Source organism: Neofelis nebulosa, chromosome 1, assembly GCF_028018385.1.
Source record: "Neofelis nebulosa isolate mNeoNeb1 chromosome 1, mNeoNeb1.pri, whole genome shotgun sequence".
Taxonomy (NCBI): domain Eukaryota; kingdom Metazoa; phylum Chordata; class Mammalia; order Carnivora; family Felidae; genus Neofelis; species Neofelis nebulosa.
The window spans coordinates 192,932,996-192,945,385 of NC_080782.1; the positions used below are offsets into that span (position 1 = coordinate 192,932,996).

General features: G+C 40.9%; 1 long non-coding RNA gene across 2 annotated transcripts in view; it reads left to right on the forward strand.

Annotated features, from left to right (window-relative positions):
* LOC131484395 (uncharacterized) overlaps positions 1-12,390 on the forward strand; it is a 56,248-nt gene that overhangs the window by 3,367 nt on the left and 40,491 nt on the right. For both annotated transcript variants that reach the window (XR_009248226.1, XR_009248225.1), the window contains exons 2-4: positions 758-843; positions 5,101-5,453; positions 6,185-6,314. This is a non-coding gene — a long non-coding RNA (uncharacterized LOC131484395). The remainder of the gene's footprint in view (positions 1-757; positions 844-5,100; positions 5,454-6,184; positions 6,315-12,390) is intronic.

Here is a 12,390-nt window from a genome sequence, read left to right on the forward strand (position 1 = left end):
GTGACACTTTAATCAGAAAAGGATTAAGGGCAAGCAAAGGCAAAAACAGTACCTTTACTGATTTCTGGGAGATAATTAAACCAGACTTAACTGCACAGGGAGAAAAAGGATATGATAAGTTTATAAAAGAGAAGACCTTAAATTCTGCAACATTAAGTTAATGCTCTGCATCAACAAAGCGAAGAAATCTCCTAACGGGGTGATATGGGCACATCAGGATAGTTAGTAGCTGTTAAAAAAGATCGCAAAGGGCGGATGATAAATATCCGTAGCCATTTGTGCATAGTAAACTCACATATATTGAATAGTTGGATGAGATGTTCTTTTAACTGGCTGCATAAAATACAAAATTTTTCAACACAGAAAGGCAACTGACTTTTTTGCTAGTGGAGTTCTCCCTGAACATCCTTGCTGCCAACTTTAATTGTTGTTCCATTGAAGGTATTAATAAAATTTCAGAACATACCACTGGTTATATATATGTATGGTATCTGAAACACACACACACACACACACACACACACACACACACACACACACAAAGATATTTTCTCAGCTTTTATTCTCCTGGAGAGAGCTCATGAAAACCTTCCTGCCTGAGAATTCAACTTCCCTGATCCTCTTTACTCATTGATCAACAAAATGCATCTATACATATATACTAATCACCCCGAATGTAAATAATATATTTAATGTGTGTTCTTACTCAGTGTTTGTTTCGTAAGTAACTGTAATGATTGGGGTCGTTGGGTTGCAGGCAACAGAAGATGATTTTGGACAATTTAAGAAGGGAAATTTATCAGGAACTCAGCACATCAACTGGAAAGCTGAGACTCAGGCTTGGTAAGTCATTACTTAAGGCTGCTCTGGGTGCTGGGAGTGTTTCCAGACCAGGAACAATCATGTCCAGGCACCATGGGTGAGAACTATGGAATTCCAACAGCTTCTTCCATCTCAGTGTCTCTCACATAAGATGCAAATCCTAGAAGACAACAGCTGATATTCTGGGCTTCTGGCTTTTCCAAGGAAGTGTGGGGAAAGCTGGTTAATGTGACATTCTCAGTGTGATTGAGGCATTGGATTTACTGTTCTGCCAATACAATATAATGGGAAAGAAGTAATTCTCCAAAAGAAAATGTGTGTCCTACAGGAAGGAGATGGGAATACTGAGCTGCCAAAAATATTAAACACACACGCACGTAAATCTCTACTGCCATCGTTTATATTTGTGTCTTTACATTTGATTTAAGTTATTATATATGCATATGCAAATAATGCACATTATATTATATTATAATACACATATTATATGCATTTGTGTATATACATAGGCCTATGCTACTTTCAAATAGTATCTTGCAATGGTAGCACTTAACCAATACTTTACAACCAAAGTTTTACAGACCTGATGTGGATTTTGAATGCTGTGAAACACCGTTTTGATGATTCTCTTCTGGAAATAATTTCCCTAATCTGAATGATTTCTTTTATACGTCTAGCAGAGAAGGAGAGAGGGTAATGTATTGAATCAAAAGCACATCTGTTGATTTATGGGGTGCCTCAATGGTGACTTAGAGATGAACAGATCATTAATTTGATACTTGTTGAAAAGGTGGATGGAAATGCAGAGAGAGGGAGGGGTTGAAATTACTGTAGGACCACCGGTCTTTTGAAAGGAAAAGGGTCACAAGTGTAGAAGAGTCTGGCTTGTGACACAAGGCAGGTAGGTAGTTGGAAAGGAAGAGGGGAATGAATATATAATTATCCAGTCTAGGTCATTTTTTGAGGCTTGCGAAGCTAAACTAAAAAATTATCAGATTTTGTACTTGAGGAGTATATCTTTTGTCTTGGGTTTGTTTCTAGAAATAGTTGTTATTTAGCTATATTTATGGTTAAAAATCTTGATCAAATTCACCATAGATACTAAAATTTAATTAAAAAGTGGGGTAATCACATTCAATTCATATACAAATACAGTTACCTTCCCCTAATACACATTCAATTCATATACAAATACAGTTAACTTTTTTTATAGTGATTTCTATTAAAACATATTCCAATAATTTGAAAACCCTGACGTTTGTTTTGTCTTCTGTTTTTGTTTCTATGAGAACACTGACATTTATGGAAAAAAAAAAAGGCAAATTCTAAGTTGTTACATTTGAATCCTGAGTTTCTGTTAATGGCTTGACCTATAATCACTGATACACATTCACTGCAAACTAAGTGCTTTCAGTAGAGTTAGATGTTATGAATTTGAGTGGACCTAAAGAAATATTCTTTTCTTTAGGTGATTTCTTTTCATTTTTTTCTTTTTCTTTTTAAAAATGTTTATTTATTTTAAGAGAGAGAGAGAGAGAAAGAGAGTGTGTGTGCACAGCAGAGGGAAAGGCAGAGAGAGAGAGAGAGAGAGAGAGAGAGAGAGAGAGAAGAGAAAAATCCTAAGCAGGCTCCAAACTCTCCGGGTGAGGCCTAACACTGGGCTTGATCTCAGGAACCTGGGCTTGATCTCAGGAACCTGGGCTTGATCTCAGGAACCGTGAGATCATGACCTGAGGTGAATGGAGTCGGACGCTTAATTAACTGAGCCACTCAGTCTCCCCTAGGTAATTTCCTTTTAAATCCAACCAAGGGGTGCCTGGGTGGCTCAGTCGGTTAAGTGTCTGACTTTGGCTCAGGTCACGATCTCATGGTTTGTTGGTTTGAGCCCTGCGATGGGCTCTGTGCTGACAGGTCAGAGCCTGGAGCCTGCTTCGGATTCTCTGCGCTTCTGTCTCTCTCTGTCTCAAAAATAAATAAACATTAAAAAAAAGATCCAACCAAGGTATGGTTTTATTTTTTCAAAATTCTGCCATATTGGGGTTCAGAGGTTTGTTCGTTTTGTTTTCCTTAGCTCTCCAATGTTGGATAATACTTTTACCTCTGAGGCTGGCTGGCTGTATAAGAATTACCAGATGGTCAGCCCTGTAGACCAGCTTTGCCTTTACTACTGATATGGGGCTTAGGAGCTTGTCAACCATTGTAAAACTGAAACAGGAAATGGACAGTAACATAATTGATACCCAAGGTGAAAAATCAACAGATTCCACGTTACTATAATTTTCTTAATGAAAGGATCTTTAACCGTGGCATTAGCATATTTTGTGTAGTCTGGAAAGCAGCAAGGCATATATAGAAATGTGAGAATCTCAAACAAAATCTTCAGCAAGGGCACTTAATGTGGAAATAATCGTCTCTGGGACCCGGAGGAGGTCTGATGGAGAAACTGCTGGGTCAGAAGACCGAGATTGTAAAAGAGAGTTTGTATTAGGGGAAAATAAGCTGGGATGCTATCACTGGGGGAGAAGTGGGCTGGGCTGCTTTCTCGGAGTTTCCTCCTATCATCCTACTCCCTCTGTGCTCCCTCCCACCCCTCCCCAATCCCTTAGCAACTTTTGTCTATGGGGGTGGTTGCTATAACTGGGTTTAAAGGCTTTTCTTCTATGATTCTCACAAAATCTCCCTGGAGTAGGCTAATATTATCACCATTTTACAGATAAGAGAACATATGTCACTAGCCTACAATTATAAAGAAAATGGCAAAGCAGAGATTAGAAAATTGTTCTGTGCTTGATTACCTAAAAAAGGTTCACGATGTTCATGTGATCAATACGGGAGCAAGTGGTGTGAAGGTTCGAAACTACCCACAGAATTTCAGAAGGACAATAGCATCCCCAACCCAAGGATTTCCTCTTCTTCTTCTTCTTTTTTTTTGACAAAAATTTCAGAGGGAAACTTCTCAATCCTCTCAGAAAACCAGAAAGAAAAAAAAAATGTCTCTCCCTCTCCCTGGAACATTTTTAAAAGAATGGCTTTCATACCTCAACCCAGAGATACTGGAAAATTGGATACTGTCTTGGGGCTTCCATATTTCGGATGGTCCTATATTTGCAGTGGAGAGAGGTCTTTGGAGTCAGGTCTCTGCAGCAAGCAGCGGCCGGACCGGTGGCCACCAGCAGATGCTACGACAGCCCTGTGGTGTGTTCCTGCGTGAAGAGCAGAACATGATGGCTTCTCTCTTGCCCTCAAGCCACTGAGGCCCAGGTCAGGGTTGGCTGCAAGGCAGTATCCTCATGACATATCCTTCAGAGCATATGTTGGCGGCCTTCTTGGAATCCTTATTCCTCTGTTTCTTTTCTTTTCTTTTTTCTTTTTAAAAATTTTTTTAAAAAATGTTTAATTTTTGAGAGAGTCAGAGACAGAGTGTAAGTAGGGGAGGGCCAGGGAGAGAAGGAGACACAGACTCCGAAGCAGGCTCCAGGCTCCAGGCTCCGAGCTGTCAGCACAGAGTCTGACGCAGGGCTCGAAGTCCTGAACCACGAGATCATGAGCTGACGTCGGATGTCGGACGCTTAACCCGCTGAGCCACCCAGCCTGCCCCGTGATTATTGCTTTTAATTGCTTGTCAAAATCTCGGGTAGGTAAAAGCAGAAGTTCATTTTGTAATATTAGATCTCAGAGAGGAGGGATTATGAGAAACACTTGATGCGTTATGCTGATTCAGTGACCGATTTGTTTTTAATTTAATTCCATTGTACACGTAAGCTTCAACAAGTCACAGGTGTCCACACCTCAAGGATCTCACCTGTAAAATGGAGCCCATCTTCCAGATGTTGACAGGATGTTTGTAAGGATAAGTGAGTTAAGTAAAGCTGCCACACACAGTAGAAACGGAGTCTATATTGGGTACTTTGGGTTATAATCCCAGGTCTTTCCGATGAGGTCTGAATTTTGCCTTTTGGAGTTACATGTTGCTGTTCCTTGCGTAAATGTCAATGTAGAAACGTGTAGACGGAGCACCTCAGTGTTGGGAACTCAGGTCTGTGGTTTTCATAGTTGGTCATTGGTCCAGTCTCTCCCAGTGTGTGTGAATGTCAGAAAATCACTTAAAAGTGGTATCTCATGTTCTCTGTTGGATAAAGCATCACTTACCCACCTAGGGCTTAATGAATTGAAAGTTTTACTGCTTAGAAAATAATCAGGTGGTAAAAGAAGCACAAAATGTACTATCATTTTCTGAAGGTTAATAGGCTTTCTCTATTTCTGTTTTTTCCCCCACAGCATTGCCATGTCACGTGAAGCTGCTTCTCCCGATGAAGCAGAGATTGAAATGTCACACCAGCACGATCAATTAGATGATGTAGAAGAGAGGCATTTGCTACCTGACCTTAATCCACAGGGCAAGAAGGGCTGAGTGGAGAAGACTAAATACAGAGAGACTCAAAGGCAGAGGAAACGGGCAGAGCATAGTTTAAATAGGCACAAAGCAGCATAAATGTTGATTCATGACAAAAAGGGCATCCTCAGGTTAAAGACTTCTTATGATGTATACTGGTGCACTCGTTCAACTCGGAGTGAGTACAAAGTAAATATAAACACCTTTCACACAAGGAATATGACAGAAAAGGAAGTAGGTAAGTTTTTGCTAAAAGTCTAGATTTTGTATCACAGAACTTGCTTAAGCAAAGTGACAAGGAGAGAGAGATGCAAACTGTATGCAGGCTGTCAGATATTCTATGAAGAAGACAGCGGGAGCTGTGACTTAGGGCCCATGAGAGCGGTCTTCCTCTGTTTGAAGCCCTGTCACCGGAAGGAGGGTTGGACACACTGTGGTGGGGACGGCTTCCCAGTACTGGGAACATGGCCAAGGTCACAGGCGCGGCCCTGCCCGGCTCCGCCGTGCTGGATCAATGGCTGGCCATGGTTGTAAAGGGATTCTCGCATTAAATGAGATGACTTCAATCACTCCCTAATACACCTGCTCTGGAGCTTTACCACCCCTTGGAGAGGTCTAAAATGGTTTTGAAGCTTGTCCAGGAGCAGAACCGAATGAACTTTGGAGCTGCTTAGGCTTTGATAGAATCAGCCCTTCTCAGCAGCTTGTGTGCCCACTGTAGGCCTGGGAATGGTTGCTAGTCTATTCTGATTATGGACAGCTGGTGTTAGCTGAGGGCTTTATCAGATTAGTCATGCCTGGTACTAATGATATGGAGTGTTTCTCCCTGGATTATTAGTTGATATCTGTTATGTTTACTCTTTCAGTGTTTTGTATTTTTTTTTCTTTTGCATTTAAGCACAACTTAATGTAAAAGGGTTGTGGTTGGGAGTCTGTTTCCCCAAATAAGCCACTGTTTTTTTTTCCTAGGATCCATTTGGTTGCTTCAATTGTGAGATATCTATTTATCACAGCAGTGGAAAACCAGCAGGAGGTTCAGAGGAAAGCCATGGAAACATGAGGACCGGGAAAATGAAATGCAAACAAGTATCCTGGGGAGGTGAGGTTGAAGACAGTGTTTACGCTTGTTTGCATGTCACTTTTCCTAGCACGGCTACTCAAATGCGTATATGTTGATTAACTTGTGGACAACTGGCCCTGGTCTTCTGGTTTGTGAAGGCTAATGGGGAGGATGTTTTCTGCTGAGACACGGGTGGGAGCCTCAGGATGGTCACGTAGTAGGTACTCCATAGTCAACAAATATTCATTGTATTAAATTGAATTCAATGGTAGTTTCAATACGGGCGTCCTGCTGATAGTAAAGATCATTAAACTTTAAAATGTGTTCCCGAGGAACACGGTGGCATCTTCATTTGAGAACATCTTTGAAATTGGGTAGCTAATTATCTGTTTAGAATAAAAGCAGAGATAGTTCTGAGTACTTCATAAGGACTCATACAGTTCTTGATTTCAGTTGTGTGCTTTGCTTGTGTGTAAGCAAAGCACTAAGTCCTTAACTCAGGGGTGAAATAACACATGCATAAAAGACGACTAGGTAGAAAGAATCTTCTTATTTGAAATCATCCTTTTCCTCTAATCGAAAGGTATAAGGTAGTCCTGGTTCTGCACTATCAAATTTTCCGATAAAGTATTATCGCCTATGTTCCTGAGAGTGCCCAGCATGTGTTACAAATCTACCTTTGTCTCTGGGAGAAATTGATTCTGGGGAACAAAGGATAGAATAAAAATTTGACTTTTGTTTAAAAAGTATTTGCTGGAGGACATACTGTTCCAGAACAAATAGTGCCAATAAGAGTTAATAGTTTCAAGTTGGAGGATGTTTATAATGGTACCATTGGAGAAATTTTCTGTGCTGCTTTTTCTGGTTGATGAATACTATGGTAGACATTTCAGAGAAGGCCACTTCTCCAGGATCCATTATCTCCCTTTTCCTACTACCTCCATTTTCAGCCAGGAAGTTTCGGTGACATTGACCCTGCCTCCAGTTACCTATTAGGTGGCTCTGTTAGGCTTAGTCTTATTGGCATATCCCAGTCTCCCTGTCCACATGGGAAGAGCATGTGACACCATCAGGCCAATGAGAGTGTGAATTCTAGAAGAGACCTTCTCTTCCTCTGGATGGTATAGGGAGGAGATGTGAGGGCTGACACTGCTGCAGCCATTTTGCTACTGGGAGGGAGAGCCCAGATCCTGGAGATGAAGCTTACTAGCTCTCTGTTCTTTAGTTTCCTCATCTTTAAAATGGAGATGATAATAATACTTTCCTGTAGGTTTGTTGTGAAATTAAAGTGTTTAACTTATGTAAAATGCTTAGGATAGTAAGCACTCAATAAATATTTCTTATTAGTCGATACAGCATATTTCCTCTGTGTTAAGAAAAAAGCATCATTTCCATCATTTCCCTTCTCTGAGCTCAATAATGTTTTGGATGTGTGCTGTTTGGTTAACTATATTTCATTTTTAAAATTATTTCATTTTCTATTGTCTCCACACATAAGCGATCGCTAAAAAACCTTCATCGAGTTTCAGATTTTCCACAAACTTGGGCTTCCAGTAATACATTTTCCATGTCAGCATTTAAATAATGAGAGCTTCGGGACTGATCTCTAATCTGAGAGGCATCTCTGGGCTTCTCGCTCCTCCAGAATACCTGATTTTTCTTGTACTGCAGCTCTGCCTGGGAGTAGTTTTGCAGAGAAGGAAGAGTTGAGACTGAGAGGAAGGGTGGAGAAGGAAGGGCTGTGATACTGTTTTCCAGAAGCTCCCACAGACTGGATGTGTTTTCAGATGGTAACTAAGCTGGGGGCATCTTCGGAGCTTCAAGAGTCTGAGCTAGTGAAGGTCTGCATATGTCTGTGTCTGGGAGGTCAGAAGCTGTGCACACAGAGAGGCTTCTGTGCTGTTTTTGCTGTCCCAGTAGCATTTCTTCCTTTAATATCCGTGTTGATTTGTTTGTTATTTTACAGATAGGAAGATTAACAGATAGGGAAAAGTGGCTAGAATCCATTGTAGAATCCAAAGAATGGATTCTTCTTTGAAAAGGAATGATTTCATTTTAATAAGAAATTTGTCAAGTTTTTGGTTAAATGTGACAGAACAAAGACATCTGATATTTATAGATATTCTTGTAGTGCTTTGGGAGAGATAGGTAGGAACCGTGTGAAGATACGCACATTTAAAACAAAAAGGGTCTACAATGTAGGTCATCTATGGGCAGAAATGTGGGATGCCAGAAGGTAAGACCAGAGGGGAACTTTCATGTTCTTATCCTGTGTTCATCTATGTTGTTTGAATTTTATATTACGGTGAATTTATGTATGACTTGCATAATTTTAAGAAATTAACTAACATAAAAAAAAAGAAATTAACATGTCAGTAATCTCATCCAAGTTAAAGGTTATATTTTCTATGACTAAATGTCCAGATTCAGGTTATTGTAATCATTCCTGGTATTTATCCTTGAGTCACTTAATGATTCAGGTGAATTCAGACTTTATTATACTTAAATTTTGGGTGTGCAGTGAACTCCTTGTCTATGTTTGGGACATTATATAATTTGATGTTTCTGAAAGACTGCCTTACTGATCTCTTTTCTGAACCCCTCCTTCACCCTCCATTTTCACTACTGTAGATATTTGGGCTGTATTTACATCTGTAAATGTAAATAGTCACCATGAGTGTGAGGTTACTGCAAAGTTTTGCTCTTGAGGCAAATGATTCTCAGGCAAAATAGATTTGTTTTGCCTGAGAGATTTGTCCTGAGATAAAACAGCACATATATTTGGATATTTATGACTCTTGGCTTTCACCACTTCCTGTTGAATGAGAATCATTTGCCTCATGAGCTTCTTTGCAGTAACCTCACACTCATGGTGACTGGAACCTTCTGCTGCAGTTAGGTCGGCAGCTCATGAAAAGCAGAAATTTCAAGCAAGATGGGCCCTTGGGTCATCCAGCTCAACTTTTCAGTTCATATATGGGAGAAGTTGGCTCAGAGGGATTTCCAAGGTCCTTGCATTACTATTAGGGGAAGGATGGGGACTAGAAGCCAGTTCTTCTGGCTCATTCTGCTTCCTGACACATGACATCTTGAGAAGTCACCTATAAGTCAGCTGCTCGCTTCATGTGCATTCTGGATGCTACAGAGTTTAGCCATGTGGGTGGAACTTTGGGAATCCAGCTGATGGGGTTGTGAAGTTAGTGCAGTAGAATATAGTATGAATCAACAATAAAAATACAGGGTTAAGCTGAGGAATATTTACATCTGCAGAGCAGTTTGAAAAGATTATTTTCTTTCTGCTTATAAAAATAATACATGCACAATTTAGTAAAGTTTTGAAAGCATAAGGAAGGAACTTAAAATTACTTTTAACGACATTGTCAAGAAATGATCGAGATTAATATTGTGGGGACGCCTGGGCAGCTCAGTCGTTGAGTGTTCGACTTCAGCTCAGGTCATGATCTCACGGTTCCGGTTTGAGCTCAGAGCCCACTTTGGATCCTCTGTCTCCCTCTCTCTCTGCCCCTCCCCTGCTCGTGCTTTCTCAAAAATAAATAAACATTTACAAATAAAAAATAAAAATAAATAAACCAACACTTAAAAAATAGATTAATATTGTGGAATTATACACACATGCATATACATATAATCAAATCAGATCGTGTTGCATATACATAATTTTGTCTCCTGGTTTTTTAACTTAACATCATATATGAGCATTTCCCCATGTCACTGAATGGTCTGTAAAAAACTTGATTTTTAGATAACTAATATTCTCGGGTCGTTCGTTTTGATTTTTATTGTTTTCAGTGATGAACCGTTAGGACTGGATGAGGCAGAATAAATCCTGACACAGAATTAAAAGACAGGGTGGTGAGGTTTGGTGCAATGATCTGAGATGTCAGCGTGGAGGGGACAGTGACAGTGGCAGTCAGTCTTCTGCCAGCAGCAACAAGAGGTCGCTGAGAAGCAGGTGACAGAAAGTCAATTCAAAGACATGCACTTAAGACAGTGTAATAGTTTTTTTATTTTGTCCTCTCTATCGGCATAAATTTGTAATGCAAAGCACTGTTCAGGCCACAGACTGGCCCTTCCAGGCCGCGAAGAGACAAAGCCTTCCCCTTCCGGGTGGGTGCAGGTGCATAACAGACTCCTCAGAATTCAGACGTTGATTATCAAGCCTTGTCCCCTTGGACACACGGCCTTTAGATCGCCGCTGTTTATTACTCTTCCACCAGAAGCAGGGCCATTAAAGGAGGAAGAGGTAAAGTTTAAAACTGCCCACTTTGTTCCTTGTTAATCAGTTCTGCTAAAAGGTATGATGGAAAGTGAGGTCAAATATTTGAAGCGCTGGCCTTCATGCACTTCATCAGTTCTGTGTTGCCATAGATAATCGAGAGACTTGCAGAGCAAGGAGCACCAACATAACCTCAAAGGTGCAAGTCAAATTCAGCATCAAGGCTGTTTATCACTTGGTGCTGGGTGGCAGCTTAGCCTGTTAGGTTAGAGAGGACCCCACTCTGGAAAAGGGTGGAGCGAATGGGGCTGAGGCACAGATGACACCCAGCCTCCCCGCCGGGGCTCTGGCCACAATAAGGCCATTTCTCCTCTCCTTCCCCACTTTTTCAGATTCCTGGTATGTTGATCATTAAAGAAGCTAATTATACCTCTGTTCCAATGACTTGAACGGAATTCAGGTAGGGAGCATGGTACTTCAGGTGAAAAGAGACTTGATGTAATGATTCCAGGAAATGTTCCTGAGTCTGATAAATACTCACCAGGTACTGAGAGCAATAAAGATGCAGGGGTGTTTTGCTTTCTTTGTGTTTTCATTGTGAGTTGGGTTGATGATGAGTCTGTTGCCAGCAGGGTATGGTTTCCTCCTGTGCAGAAATGCCAAATTTGCAGTGCTTCGTGGGGAATGAGCTGGGAATGTGATTTCTCCGCTTCTCCAGAAATTTTCTGCCTGCCTGCATGAAATGCTAATGAACGTCTCACACATGACAGAGCAATGAAATATATCCTTCTATGACTATTTTTGGCAAATTCTGACTTTACAAAGTCTAGGTCTTAATGTAACGGTGACGAGACACTTCTAGCAGACCCTTCTGCCTCCTCCCCCAAATCTGTGTCCTAGATGAGCCTCTCCCTGCACCAAGCAGATGTGCTATGTCTCTGATTTGAAATGAGCTCTCTATTACTGTGGCGCCCCTGCATCTCGTCTTACTCCGCTGTGCCTCTGTGTCCAAGTCTCTGGGAAAAGTCTAGCTCCAGCAAAATAAGTCTTGAACTTCAATCTCAGACCAATCAGACATAGTTATTATTAGGAGTAAGTATGTAGCATGAAAGCCTGATTTTATGTATTTATTATTTGAACTAGTTGGGGATGGGAGTAGGACACAGACAGGCAGTCAAACATGCTTATGGGCTGCAGGTTAAATGCCTAAATGGGTTGAAATTATACCGTCAGATGAATTTACCTGTAGAAGAAAGTAAATGGAAACAACTTCTGGAAGTAACTTTGGATTTAGGGACTTGGCTGATCGGTGGTGCCAGTGGGAGAGCGTAGTTTGGGGCATGGTCACCTTGACGGTAGAATTGATGGGTGATACTCTGATACCCTTACCACATCTGCAGCGGGGCCACATCAGATTTGGTAAGTGACAGAAGAATGTATGAGGCACAAGGGTGGAAACTTGCTAACTGCAGAGACAAAAGGATATGCTGCTTTGGGGAAAGTCTTCTGTCAGCGTTGATGATGAAGAGCCCAAACATGGCAAGTGGGGATCCATCCTGCTTCCTGTTTGCAATCCAAGATTGCCTCTGGCAATTGATCACAATTTGTTTTGGCTGTAGAAGAAGAGTGAGAGGGAGAAAAGAAGAAAGAGCTGGATTTTGCAAATGCAATAAAACTTAGAAAGATCCAAGGCAGAGAGAAAGATTAAATTAAGTTAAAGTTACTATCCAAAAGCCCATGGTTGCAAACTATGCCAGGTAAAAGGCCCTTTGATCACTCAAATGCCCAGGAAAAGATGTATTTCCTCTTTTATTCCTCTTAGTTTCTGTCATATAGGAAAAACATGGAAAGATGTCACAACTGGATAAATAAGTTGGG